This window comes from Ictalurus furcatus, chromosome 6 (genome assembly GCF_023375685.1).
Source record: "Ictalurus furcatus strain D&B chromosome 6, Billie_1.0, whole genome shotgun sequence".
Taxonomy (NCBI): Eukaryota; Metazoa; Chordata; class Actinopteri; order Siluriformes; family Ictaluridae; genus Ictalurus; species Ictalurus furcatus.
The window spans coordinates 31,991,543-32,007,223 of record NC_071260.1 but is presented as its reverse complement, the minus strand read 5'-3'; positions in this window follow the sequence as shown (position 1 = coordinate 32,007,223).

Here is a 15,681-nt window from a genome sequence, read left to right as displayed (position 1 = left end):
GAAAAAAAAAGAATGTTGGTTAAAAGCAGAGCCTGTGTTGAGACTCAGTGGAGCCCAATGCTTGTATACATATTTTTGCCATTTGTTTAAACATGTGCCAATTTCTGAAAAATGGAAGTAACCACACAGGCAGAGTGGGAGAGGAGAGGAGAGACGGAGTGTGGAGGGGTGAGAGGAGGCGAACCCTTTACCAGATGCCCGCTCCTAAATGATTGTGGCTCCATGGAGGGGCATTGGGCATCTTGCCCTGCGTGCTCCCCCAGGACGCAATCATCGTGTGCCACTGTGTGCAACGAGGAAGAGAAGGAGAGGCGGAGTTTGTGGGGCTTTCTGCTCTCTATGAACCTCTGGTTTGACATGGCCAGGCAGCTGGTTAATTCATTAAACCAGAGCTCTAATATAAACAGCCATTCATTTCACTCTCTGACAGTGTGCCGTCTGGACAATGTGAAGCGCCCAAATATAACCGGCGTACTTATGTTTATGTGTGTGTGCACGGATGCTTTACATAAGGGAAATATGAAATGTTTGTGTGTGAGTGTGTGTGTATATATATATATGTGTGTGTGTGTGTGTGTGTGTGATTTTTCAGAGGGTCCCTTGGGTAAATCAACAAGCGAGAGGCAAGCCAGTGCCTTTCACTCTAAACACAGAGGATTTTAAGAGAAGCAGGAATACACTTGGCTAATTGGTAGGGCTTACTGCACGCCTTTGGCATTTCTTTGAGCAATTAAGAAATGAAAGAGCATTGTTGTAACCTCCTCAGTCTAAAGGTAAATGACTCACATAATATCATCCCATTAGTGTTTTTTTATGAGCAAAGATGATACTATAATATGGAACGGCGATGCACTTTTTTTTTTTTTTTTTTTTGTTTTTGTGGGGTTTTTTTTGTTTTTTTTTGCATAACAGCCATAATTCAAAAGCCACGTGTATGCTTATAAGCCTAAAATACGAAACACAATGACGTGAATGACGTTTTAGAAATGTCTTCTTTACACGTTTATTGAAGAATCGACGCCCCGATAGCGTGCGCGCCATTAAACGCATCGATTTCTGAACGTCGACGAAAGACTGAAAGACTGTAATGTTTAACGACGAGTTGCATCCTATTCCGGTCTGAGCCGCGGTGGTGAACATACAGCGATGCACACGCTCACAAAACGTGAGTGACATTTGCCTCCTGCTGTTTTGCGACTGTGGGGAAGATCATTTATTCCTCGCAGAGTCTTTAGATCCATGTCTCTACTAAAGAGACACAGAGGGAATATACGGAGACAGCATAAAGGCGACCGAGCGATAGGGAAGGACGGAGAGAAAACACAATGGCTGAAGAACACCAATAGAAAAGTAATAGCGAAGAGCGAGAATGAGGAGGAAGATAAAAAATAAATAAATAAATAAATAAAAAACAACAACAATGTAAAGGACCAATGGAAACAAGTGCTCTTCAGGAAAAGTATGAACATAGTGAAGAATAAGCGGTTTGCAAAGCACATGCATTGCGGATTCTGCATGATGGATGGTTGGGGATCCTTTGTACTTTGGAATAAAGGGCGGCCTATCAAGCTCAAGCGACACGTTGACAGTGGCGTGGCAAAAGACATACGGTATACAGACATGGTGAAATGAACTAATCGACCCGGTGGACAATGCTGCGTAAATCCCCTTAAGACTCTCGGGCCACCTGATGTGTCTAGAGTGTAGACACACACTCTAGACACGAGAGTGTAGAGACACTCTCGTGTCTAGAGTGTAACCCCACATGCTCTGGTCAGGGGGAGACGGGGCGTCTGGGGACGACGAGTACTGGCCTGCGTGGTCGGCTGGGTAAACACTGGTTCCTCTCTGCCCTGTTATTACTCCTCTCCACCGTCTCTCTCCATCTCCTCTCTCCCGCTGCCTAGCCCTGCATTCCTTTGACAAAATAAGCGCTGGCTTGAACAAACACAACACCAGCAATTAATGGTCGCAATCCGCAGTCCGTGCCGAGAGGAGAGCAGAGATGAGCGGGTTGGTCCTGACCACCGTCCTTCTGACCTCCTCCCCTTCATCCCTCGCATCTTTCTTTCTCTTTGTTTTGCTCTCTGTCGCTCAGTTGCCCGTGTCACACCCCTTCGATTCTATGTTCTCGTACTGCACATTCTTAAGCTCCAGCTCGGGCAGCGCACGGGGCAATTTCTGCACCCCGTGTTCCTCTGCAGAACTTTTCTCGTTTTGATGGTGCATGTTTGTGAACTGGCAGTAGTCATGCAGAGAGATTTTTCATGCTGCAGACTGTATAGAGAAACTATAGGACCACCAACGGAGTCAGACTCTGGGTCTTGCCACGAAACCACAGTCAGCATCATAAACATTCAGCTTAGTCAGGGGTCTTGCTATTCAAGCTGCAACTCCGCGCGTGCGTGTTTGAGTGTGTGCGTGTACGTGTGTGTGCTTGCATGGGGTCAGCAGGTCACAGTGCAGCGTCACTCTGATACCTTTTGACATTAGACTCCTGTAGCACTAAATGGAGGATGAAAGCTGGGCCCTCTTTTCTCCTCCCTCGGTGGCTCTCTCCCTCTAACTCCCCCCCAGCCAGCTCTGTCTCCGATGTGTTTATCTTATCATCAAGCCTCTTTATTGGTAAATAAGGCTCGGCGGCCCGGTCAGACTGCGCCGCTCTCTGGGGAAACTAACCAGTGCTGATGGGCCGGTGTAACCATAGTGCTCTGTGTTTAGGCTATTAGAACCGCCTATTTACAATCTGGAGTTTCCTATTGATTATGTCTGCCTCGAATTCTGTTTACCGGAGAAATAAATAACATATGCGTCTCTTCCTCCCTCCCTCATTGTCTTGCCCTCTTTGCTCCTTGCATCCATCTTTCGACTTTTTTTTTTTTAATCTTTCTTTAGTTTTGTTTTAGTTTTCCTTGCCCCGTCTAGGTCACTGCTCTGTATTTTGCTTATTGCCTCACATATTTAGTCTCGTTTTTGGTCCTCTGTTTATTAATTACTAATGCAGTTCATTAACACTGTGCACATGCCGAAATCTAACACTAACCTTTACCTGAGTAACCAATAGGAAACGTTTTGGCTCTTTTTTTTTTTTTTTTTTTTTTTTTTCTTTTTTTTTTTTTTTTTTGAAGCAATTTACCTCCTGGGGACCAGCCAAATGTCTCCACAATGTCAAACCTGTCAGATATAACACACACACACACACACACACACACACACACACACACACACACACACACCTTCATTCAGCCACTTAGAAGCAAGACGATGGCCAAACACAGACAAGGACTCTAATAGAAAGAGACATAGAGTAATGTTACCACTTGGTATAATATCTCTTTCTCTGTCCATATGCCTCTCTCTCTCGCTCTCTTTCTTTCTCTCTCTCTTTCTTTCTCTCTCTCTCTCTCACACACACACAAAATTTTAAACTTGCCATGCCGTGTTTCCTCTCATTGGTAACAGAACCCTGTGTTAGACAACCGAGCAGGGTATGTGTCATTCGTTCCGTCCCTCCCTCCCTCCCTCCCTCCTTCCTTCCTTCTACCTCACTCCCTGATGCTGATCACACAGATAAAGCTGAAGATAAGGCTCCTGCTCCTGGTCTGATGTTTGTCGAGGAGAGCATGCCATGCCGCCGCAATCAGTGCAGCACAATCCCACACGTTCACAAAGACTTAACCCTTTAACTACGACGTCGTTGAATGTACCTCAACAACGCTCTACCCAGTCACTACAACCCGCAGTTTCAGCCCATTGCGTTTGATTTGACAGACCAGTCTGTTGTATCGTGCTCAATGGACGAACTCGGACGGTCACGTGAGCAGAGTTTGAAATGACCACCATTACATCTAATAATCATCCGGCATTTTACCGTTAAATACCAACTGCCATTTCAAAAGTAACGGGACACAATTAAAAACGAGCAAATGATAAACAATCTCTCAGTGCAGGATATTGTACATGCACAGGGATAGCCTAGATTCTTAGATCACCTAGATTACTTACATAGTAGCGATGTAACCAAATGCGAATAGGCGTTTGTACAGATTGTACAGATAACATGCTCTAAATGGACACGGATACAGATACAAGCTTTTCACTTTCATAAACAAGGCACAGATTTAGGCCATATTTATATTAATGTGAACGTATAGCAGCCCTTAACGCCTGCCTGGTCACGGTCACAGGGATTTCAACAGTGTTACTAATAGTGCGAATGTATAAACAAATTTGCAGACGGGTACAAACAAAAAGAACTGTACGAGTGGGAGGAAAAACATTCGAGCGTACGTCGCTAGTTGAGACGAATTCTTTTGCTTTTTATCCCGGGTTGAGACGAATTTTTAGTTAATTTCCTGAGTTTCCACGGGGCCTAGTGGTGGGTTTAAAATGTAATAATAAAAACAGCAAAACAAACAAACAAATAAACAAACAAACAATCCCAAACCGAAAACTAGAAAACAACCAAACAAGAACCTCATGCCCACCTTGTGTTTAAATACAGATACACATACACATACAGATATGAATACACGAATACACGTTGATGAATATATCTGAATAAATACGATTAAACAATAAGATAATCCCATCAATATTAGAAACGCAAATTCTCAATACTTATTGTACGGTAATAATACAGCAAACCACATACTGTAGTTTTAAATAGCGCTCTATTATATGAAGCAACACGTGATGGGACTACTTTAACAAACCTACAGCTTATAATAATGCCCTCAGTTATACCCAGCACTGCTCCATTACCTGGTAAAGATTATTAGTGCTACCCATGCCTGTCACTGAGAGTAAATCCGACTGATTACAGGTGACCTCGCTACACTGGAACGAACATCATGCTAATACAGTGACAGAAAGGGCGTGCAACGACAACACCAAGCTGATCCAAATTCAAGCGAACAACTGACACGATCTCTTGCAGTGTCCTCCTAAACGGATCTAATATGCATGCAATTACAGTCCCAGAGCACACATCTGAGAAAGTCCTCTACACTTGTCTATATGTGGGCCTGCCTGTATAGAAACTCGATCCTGTTCAGTGACTTCTGGTCAAAGCAAAGCCTTTCCACAAAGCAAACACAATCGGAACAATAGGCTTGTGCGCTGGTTTAAACACACCTGACCCAGAACAATGGAGTTATTTATATGAGGTGGAGAGTGGTTTTGGAGCGCTGGGTTGTTGGGTGGAGAAAGACGGTTCTATTCTGTGAACTAAACAGAGTGTAGCACTCTCTAAACACCGAACATGGTAGAGGATCTTTTTCGAGGTGATCTTAAATTTGAGAGCCAGATATCGTGTTCCCGCAGAGAGTTGTTAGGAGTTGGGATTTTGTTGTAGACCCCTAGAGGGAGCAAGAGGCTTAGTAACAGGTCCGGAGCCTCTGATGCTGTTGGGTTTAATCTAGTTTAGTACTGGAGTGTCAAAAAATATGGCTGGTCTACATTCTGCAGCGTGTTTATGGGTGTATGAAATTGTGTTTTTGGGTTTTATGTTGAATAGAATGTAAAAAATAAAATAAAATAAAATAAAATAAAATAAATAAATAAAAAATGAGTTGTGCTAAATTTTTCTATTTAAGTTGTGCTCTGGCTTATTTAAACTTTTTAAAAAATTTTTTTTTATTTTTTTAGTGTGACTTGCATTAGTGCTGGGCTCCGAATATGTGCTCTGGCTTGAGTATGTGTATGTTTTGATTGGCAGACCCTGAGGTGTTGTGCTGTGAAGTATCCATCAACAGTACTGTGCTGTACACAGGAAAACGTTTGGCCCTGACAGACACACACCACTGATAGAGCATAAACAGTGTGTGTGTGTGTGTGTGTGTGTGTGTGTGTGTGTAGGTTTTACTTTATTCGGTCACCCTCCAACCTTCCAGCCTAATTACTGATTGAGGCGGAAATGGGGAAAATGTAGTCAGAGCCTTACTGTTTCCATTCCTGAACGATAAGAAAGATATTCATAAATATGGAATCGTTCAAATCCTCTGCTTTGTCTCTCTGAGAGAACCCTTGAAGGTTCTGTGTAAAACCCTACAACAGGATATTTCTCTATCAGAAAGAATTCCAAATAAATATGCTTTCGGAAGAAATGAACCCTTATCTTTCCACAGAACCCTTGAGAAGCCATTAAAAAAATAAAAAAATAAAAAAATAAACGAGAGTAGGTGTTTAGGGATGACGTCCCACAGAATCCTAATGCATGTTAGACATTAAGTACTACTAGAGATGGGGCGATATATCCCGTGATAATAAGGATAAATCCTAGGTGATGACGTGTTTCTGCGTGCGACGGTCTGCGAAGCGTTCGCAGCTCACGTGCGGAGCGTGAGAAAACGAGTACGGCGGAAAGCGGACGTGAATCCGAGGGAGGAGTTTATCGCTAGACGACGAGCTACCTCTACAATCTGGAACTGGTTTGTTTACAGAACATCAAACAACATTTTAGTTTCAGATCAATGTTTGTGTTTCTGAGGCTCTCAAGATCACAGCTAGGACTTGTAGCTGAAAACAGCGGTGCACGGTACTATATTTAATATCGTCACTGATATCGGTATCGCAATAAACACCTGAAAATATCGCGATATAGTTTTAAATCCATATCGCCCATCCCTAAGTACTACTCAGCAATTAATGCGATTAACGAGAAGAGTAAGTCTGGACCCACCGATGGTTCCTGGGAGTTTAGGGTATTCGTGCCCCTGGACTAGTGGTCCTCAAAAGCATGTACACATTTAGGTCAATTTCCAGTACTGAATGTCTCACATATGTGTCAAGTTAGTGTGATGTAAGTGTTTCCATGATGTAAGGCAAACGTAAAAAAAAAAAAGAAGAGATGTTGTAGCTTCTCAATCATAACAGTTGTCAGTTGCATTCCTGAAGACGACCATCTAGTGAACTCACTAAAGCTCACACAGCTGAGATTTCGAGCTGGGATGCCGCGCTCATCCACTGCGCACTCCTCACGTAAGTAACGGCTAGGTTATACCATACTGGTGCCGTTGTTTTCCATTGATGTCTCGTGTCCTTTTCACAGCCACACAGACATGACAGGAAACAAAATTATAGACTAATCAAAATATATAACCCTGTAAAATAGTACCAGTAATTACCACCCTAAGAATAGGAAAGCTTTTCGGGCTCCGTTTTTACGAGTGTGTCGAGAAGGCGTGTTGCATGTGTATGTTAAGAGAGAAAGTGGGACGGGTGACACTTTGTGTCCAGAACTGGAACGCCTCAAAAAACCAAACTGACCTACACTAAAGTTTAACCTGATTCTCCGACCTCGGTTTAGTTCCAATTCGGAGACCATAATGCCCAGGACCAGACTGCCTTGGAAAACCCTGACCTGAGGTCTGTTGTGTCTGCTCGCTGGTCCTCCCTTTAATTCGTCAGCCTCTCTGATCTCCAGACTGACTTTTCCAGCTTTACTCTATTGCAAGAGCTAGGCAATCATACAACAGGCTCATCCAAGAACCACCACCTCCACATAAACAGTATAATCCCTATGAATTACTGTCGAATTGGGAATGAACTAGAGATAGCTGCAGCTGGGAACAAGCGGGGCTGTGGGGCAAGAGTGTCGAAGAAATATTTCAGACGAAATAAGCAATAAAACATGTCCATTTTGACATGTAACTTCCAATATGTACGGTCGGTATAGTAGTTGCAGAAGAGTGACACATCATCAGTGCATATATAAAAACATCAAAAGGAAGTGCATTCAATACATTCTGAGCAAAAACAATGACAAGAATGTGGGTAAGAACGTGACAGAGAGAGAGAGAGAGAGCATAAATAAGCTACGAAGGCGAGTTCTGTCTGCCCAGATATGTGCCCAACCCATGTAGCACAATCTCTTCAGTCGGGCGAGAGTGTCCAGTGGCCCCTGATTGTCTGTGTAGTGCGGTTGCCCGTAGTCACCACGCTGGGCCATCGCCCCTGGCGCCTGCTCTCAAGGCCAGCCTGGGTCATAACTGCAGACCAGAGCAGGACCAGAGCCAGAGAGCGACCCGCATGCTGCCCAAGCTGACCACATAAAGATGGAGTCGGTTTCTCTTAGTGCCCACATGGAAATGGGCTCACAGCAGCCGCAGACACGAGCAGCAGCGGCTCTCCTGGGTCTGGCTTGGCACTGCTTCTTTTCACCACATAGCATAGTGTGTGACTGACTATCCACTGTCCGCAGGTTAATTACAAAAGACAGTTTTGGCAGCAGGTGTGTGTGTGTGTGTGTGTGTGTGTGTGTGTGTGTGTGTGTGTAACTGTCTGGAAAGTTTTTCAGAAACCACTCGTGTTTATTATCCAAAGAAAGCCCTTGTTTCATGTTTCATAAATGTATAAGTTCTCAACCAGGACACTTACAACATGCTTATAGCCTTTCACACAGAGCAGCAATATGTACATGTCACGCTGTATAATGTTTTCTTATTGGTTAATATGCCAACGTAAATGGTTCTAATGGGTTAACAGTGACCCTTAAAGTGGACCCTTGATGGTTTTCTAATGGGCCTCAGATATGCCCCTATACTGGTCTGGTGGTCTTGTGGTATGAGGCTGGAGTTTACTGGTCATTTAACTGACCTAATGGACTTTTGTGATATATGCATATGGAATGATCCTGTATTTCCTGTTACAAAGGAAACAGGAAAGTACAGAATTCGTTGTTATCTAGATATAAATATATATTAAGAGAAGAGTGGTGAAATACAAGTCAGAGATTTCAGACCAGCGTGTTGCGTAGGTTCCTTAGAGTGGCCTTCAGGCAATAAGGGGAGATATCACTCTTGGCTTGTAGCAGGGAACTATAGTTGCTGGAGGGTGTGTTTATGAACCTTCCGTGGTGTGGTGTTATGCTGCGGTTTCTTCCACATACACCTTTAGCGTAGTTGGGGATTTGCTGTTGTCTAACGGCCCCTGAAGAATAGCATATATTTTGGGAATGTGTCTGCTGCACCATTGCACAGCCCTGGTTGATGAGGCTAATCATGAATGGGCACACCTGAGCAGTTCTCATGTAAAGCAGAGACACTCTCTGACCTTGTGCAGCCCTAATGATTGATATATAACGACATAGTGATATATCCAATACCCGACTCCAGCTCCAGCATTAGCAGTTAGCTAACCGAGCGGGCTCATTAGGTTTCCAATAGTGGAAGTCGGTCAACGACACTAGCTACATGTAGTCACCGGTGCGTTGGTTGGCTAAATGGGGTAGGTGAATCATTCAGAAGATATAGCGCTGACGGAGAACCCACCCTGGCAGGCAGGATGAGAGGCAGGGTTTGCAGTTTTTTTTTTTTTTTTTAGAGATAACTAGCAATCAGTACCATGAGTGATAGCTAATATGGCCAGAAATGCTAAATATGGAATGTCGACTTTAAGCTCGCAGGCACCATGGAGTTCTGTTGGGTTTAACTAGCACTGATAATGCACAAAAACGAAAACACTCACACGGGAGGAAAAACGAGTGGAGGCTTTTACGAGCTTTGCAGGATAAGTATCTACTTATAGTGTACACGTATGAAATAATGCGCTGATTCTGTGACAAGTAAAAATAGTATCTTGACTATCTACAACTTCAACTAAGATTTCCCTTTATTGATATTCTGGATATTTTTTTTTAGCTTGATTATAGTAAATATGTCTAGAAATAGGCTTGTGGGTCTTGTTATAGACTAATCTCATAGAGAGAAATATTAGATCATTTTTGCTTTATTCGAGGAAATATACATATACGATCCACTTTAATAGGAACACCTGCGCACCTGCTCATTCGTGCAGTTATCATGTGGCAGCAGCACGAGGCATGAAATCGTGCGGATACAGGTCAAGAGCTTCAGTTCATGTCCTCATCAAACATCAGAATGAAGAAAAAGTGCGACTTTGACTGCGGTATGGTTGGTGGTGCCAGATGGGCATTTGGGATTTGAGTCATTCAGAAACTGCTGCTCTGTTGGGATTTTCAACACACAACAGTCTCTAGAGTTTGCACAGAATGGTGTGAAAAACAAAAAAAGGTCCAAGGAAAATGGCCAGATCGGTTAGAGCTGCCAGGAAGGATAGAGTTAATCGTGTAATCACGCTTTACAACAATGTGATATATATATATATTGTGGTTGTATGTCGGTTGCTGTGTTGGTTACTGTGTCATACATTACGTGGTAACGTTGCTGGAAGGTAACTGTAGCTACAACGACAAACCGGCATCATTCAAAGGTCAGACGAAGTTCATCCCATGTCCAATTTACACAGTACATGGTTTGCTGGTTTGCTGTCACGAAACACTCTTAAACTACTGGCTGAGGAGCGATCTGGTGCTACGGGGGTGGGGGTGGGGGGGCGGGGGTGTATGGTGAGATCAGAGTACATGAACCAGCTGGAATTGAGGGCGGTCCACTTTGTCACGATTTAAGTACTGTATTGGTGACAGGAATCTTCATGTGGCTCAAAACCAAATACATGTGCATTCTGCGTGTGTCTTGCGGTCTGTTTTTGATAGTAAGCAAGCTGCAAAATGGTGCGTTTGTGCGCCCGTCCCTGAGGTTCGCAGGGGCAGGGCTACCTGCAGCGCCAGTCTTTATAAACATTAGGGGAAGTGTGAGGACATCAGGTGATCTCCTAGGTGTCCATAGATACAATGCAGGGCTCCTCCCTCAATGATCAGGCTGGTTAAAGTGCAATTTACAGGAAGTGTAATGATGAATTTCATATGAGTATGTGAGTCGTGAAGAGGAAGTGTGTGTGTGTGTGTGTGTGTGTGTGTGGTGCATCTTTGGCACAGAAAGAGAGCTTTAAGGGATCTTTATGACACCGTTGTAAATACCAGATCTTGATCGTTTAAGATAAGCAGGTGCAGGAGGATGATGAGGAGTAGAAGGCGATGTAGATAACCATCTCTGACAAGCCATTAATGACTCTGACCTTTGTGAACAATCTTATATGAGGTTTGTGGGTGTGTATGTGTTCACTGATGAATACTTATCTGGATTTTTATCTACACTTAGTGGCTAGACCTGGTATCTGATGACTTTTTTGGTCAATTCTTCACCGGTTTTCACCTAGCACTCACACAGCGTTCACGTCGACGTTGTAAATTATTTCACATCAATCAATGAATTCCTTTTGAAATAGAATTTTGATCGCTGGTGCCGATTTCTTATTCATGTGGCTTTTAACACGCGCTTATTTATGATGAATGTAGTCTCACGCTCGCCATCTTAAATGTCATTAACGGATTAATGTCGCGAACACCGTGCTTTCTGATTCCTTTTGAACAGACCGCTCGATCACTGACAGTACGGACGCTGGAGACGGCACGCTAATAAACACCGCCTGCTTCTCATATTCAGTAATGTGAATCTATGAATAGTAAGAGCTGATAAATAAACAAGTCTACGTTCGGAAATTTCGCCCAATAAACTTACTGATACGTCATTGGTATTTCAGACCATTAGTTGTTTTGATGAGACTATTGTATGGATCTGTTTTCCGTGCCGGTGGAAGGATTTTTAAGCGAACCTAAACCCATTAACCACAAGCAGAGAAGTTTAAATTAGGAGTGTAATGACTTGCCAGTTCCTCACGGATTGATTGGTCGTGATTCGAAATAATAAGAGCGGTATCCGGAGCCAGGTATCCGTGTCCCATCTCTGTTAAATTGATTGCACTAGCGATTGTCTTATCAATTCCTTTACTCTCAAACCATTAAGATGAAGGCTATAGGGCAAAAGGGATAGTCAGATGTTCATTGTTAATGCTTTCTTAGATATGATGCAGATGGGTCGAATGCGACTCTAATTACTATCACGAATAGCGTGTCCTTGAGCACTTAATGACCTCTTTAAAGGCATAACTCATCAACAGCTTTTTGACAGCCCTAGCGTGAGAATGAGCTTTTTATAAACGCCATCTTGGCTTAAAAATGACATCCGTAAGATATTCTGCTCACCTTTATCGCGACTTTTTAGTGACTGTTTAAAAACAATAATGCTGTAAAAGTGCACGTTTATTTTTACGGTTGCAGTAAAAAATAAAAAGCAGCCGTTAAGTAGTGTTAAATGGCTTGGCTCGGTCTTTGGCTTAATGACTCGCTTTTGTTTTATAGTGGGGAGGCATATGACTGTCATCAATAGAGTGGTAGGACAGTCCACATGATGTTTTCCCACACATTATGACTTTAATAGGGAATTAAACGACAGGCAGACAGTGCAACAGGCAAACAGACACGCCATGTTATCACAGCCAATGACCTCATCGATTCTCATTGCCTGCATCCTCCATTGACTTCCATTCTAAAATGAAGGGCTAATGAAAGCTCACGGAGGAGGCCTGGTCACCGCTGATCTAATTACATGTGCACAGTGTAATAACAGCTAACGTGGTATGTCTTAATAATGCACTTAACGATTATGATGCATCATTAAGCATTTCTACGTAGCGGGACTAAAATAGCTGCGTGATACGTTTTCGTATTGTAACTTAATTTGACCACGTACGTCTAGAATGTTCTGTTTCTCTGGAAACTTTCTGCGCTGTGTTTATTTGTTGGTTTATTTATTTATCTTCTGAAGTACACTGCAGTTACTCCTTGGTTTCTTCTTCAGATAGATCTAGATATAGTTGTGCCCAAAAGTTTGCGCACCCCTTGCAGAATCTGCTAAATCTTCATACCGTTGAGAAAATAAGACGGATGATAAAAATCCCATGTTGTTGTTTATTTAGTCCTGTCCTGAATAAACTATTTCACATAACAGATGTCTACATACAGTCCACAAGACGAGATAATAGCTGAATTTATCAAAATGACCCCGTTCAAAAGTTTACACACCCTCGATTATTGATTAACTGGATGATCCACGACATGATGTGTTTATGTTTTGTGAGAGTTCTTCACGAGTCCCTTGTCTTTCCGGTCCACTGTTCTTCAGAAAAAAGAACTTGTCTGTCCGGTCCAGCATCTTCTGCATATTTGACTCCTTTCCAACAGCGGCGATATGATGTCGAGATCCATCTTTTCACACCGAGGACGACTGAGGGACTCGTACACGACTATTACAAAAGGTGCGAACGTTCACTGATGCTCGAGAAGGCAACACGATACGTTATGAGCCAGGGGGGTGTAAACTTTTGAACAGGATGATCGGTGTAGATTTTTATTATTTTGTTTAAAGATCTTTTTTTAAAATTTAGTCCTGCCTTTCAGACACTAAATAAGGTAGTTACATTTCACCCAGAACACAAAATAATAACAATGTACACCGATCGTCCTGTTCAAAAGTTTACACCCCCCCCCCCCTGGCTTTTAATGTATCGTCTTGCCTTCTTGAGCGTCAGTGAATGTTTGCACCTTTTGTATCTTGTCTTGTGGACTGTATGCAAACATCTGCTATGTGAAATAGTTTATTGAGGGCAGGACTAAATAAACAACAACGTGGGATTTTTACCATCCGTCTTATTTTGTTGACAGTATTACGATTTAGCAGATTCTGCAAAGGGTACGCAAACTTCTGGGCACAACTATATCTAGACAGTTTATAGACACATATGCAATCATCCAATCATGTTGCAGCAGCACAACATATATAATTATGCAGATAAAGGTCAAGAGCTTTAGATAATTCTCACACCAGAATGGGGAAAAATGTCATCTCACTGACTTGTTGGTGCCAGATGATCTCCTGGGAGATCTATAGACTTTACACCGAATTGTGTGAAACACTACAAAACATCCAGTGAGCACCAGGTATGAGGGAAGTCAGAGTAGAATGCCCCAGACTGCTTCGTGCTGACAGTCATTCAAATAATCGCTCTTTACGACTGCGGTGAGCAGAAAAGCATCTCCGAATGCACAACACACGCATGAACCGCTGAGGCAGACGGACTACTCTACAACAGCACTATTTATTTATTTATTTTTAAATAAATGAATTCTAATCCTTCCTATAATCACGATCTCCTGTTACATTAACCGGCATCCAAATGCACTAAAAGCTAATGCTGGATCTGCTTATCTCTGCACACAAATAAATACACACGAAAGCACTGGAGCGCTGTTGGATTCTGTCGGTTGGTAATAATTATCTCTCCGTCGATCAGTCATGGGACAGTGGCTGAGAAAGATGTGTGTATAACCACATTATGATGCATCTTTAAAAAAAAAAAAAGCCTTTATCTTTTGAAGTGGCAGGGATCAAAATGCCAGTCAGTGGCACAGTGAGTAATGCCAAGTGAGGTCCAATAAAGCAGGGCATCTATTAAGAGAAGTGGCCTTCAGCAGTGTGCTGCTCATATGGTAATAAAAAACAAAACACACTGACTTAGCACTTATTACAAACTACGAGAAACCTTGAAAAGCTCATAAACGGACAGGCTTTACACACATAGGGACAGGAGGACTATTTTTACAAGATTCTTTTTCCCCCCTTAATGGCTAATAAAATTGCCATATTGCCGTATCGTGTCCTCATTTAGTCATAACTGAAACTGGGAGGGACTGCAAGTTCAACATTAGATCTGATCATTAACTCTGGTCTATCAGGATATTGTAGATGTACTGTAAAGCCCAGTGACAATATAGTAATAAGCCTTTATTTGCATTTCGACGACAGGACTGTTGAAGTGCTCGCAGGGCTACGTACGTGCGTACGAGTACGGGAAACCGAATCGTTCAGATACATCCGGGTGAACGTCTCGTGTTAATGGTACGGTGGTGCGTATCACCCGTGCTTCAGTGGTGTCCTTACTACTCCAGGGCTTTACGATGAATACCGACAAGGCACAGAAGGAAGAGTGTCGTACCTGGAGAATGATTTGTAGTGAGCCTGTGCATGTATGTGGAGGTTAGACAGAGCTTGTGGCATTGTGGCTCCACTCAGCTGGCTTCTATCACTCCTTCAGCATGAAGGGCCAAGGGAAGTTCTCGTTCGATCCACGGCAAACATCTGGCTACTGTCAGTAGAGCCACTAGTGTTTCCGTCGTGATCCGTTCCATGAACAGAGATGCCTTTCAGGTGCAACATCCCTGCAGAGATTCAACCTGTCATCTCTCTTCCTCTTTCTCTCTTTCTTTCTCTCTCCAATGTAATAACATCTATAAGATAACATTCATTTACTGTATAAATAAGAACCATGACCTATTGGCATTCGCAATCTCATTACTGGCTAATCCATTTCACCGCTACGCCGCCCTCCATTTATACATATTATTTGTGTTGTTCATGTTTGAGGGTTGGACGCTGTCAGTTTGAATAAAAAGCTCTTTAGGACTCGGTGTGTACTTTAGAGGTTTGTTTCAAGCAAATCTAAGAAAAACAATCTTCCCACATGATCGCTAAGTTATACTTAAGTAAATTCAGAATATAAAAAGCTGGCTTTTGTGCACTACACTGCCAATATTGAGGTTCCAAGATATTTTGCGCCCAGCATTCATGAGGTCAAGCAGGATTTTACATAGTGTCAGTGCGAGTATGTTTACTCTTCCTTGTCGTAAAGGTGATATAAGAGCGTTTTATAATTACAGCAGGTGTGTCACTGTCAGGAGTGCTGCACGTCAGGTCAGACTCTTTGAGCGTTTTCACTGGAGACGTTGGAAGAAACGTTTTCCAAAAAAAAAAACAAACAAACAAAAAACCTGTGTCATTGTATTACTAACCACCTATCATCATT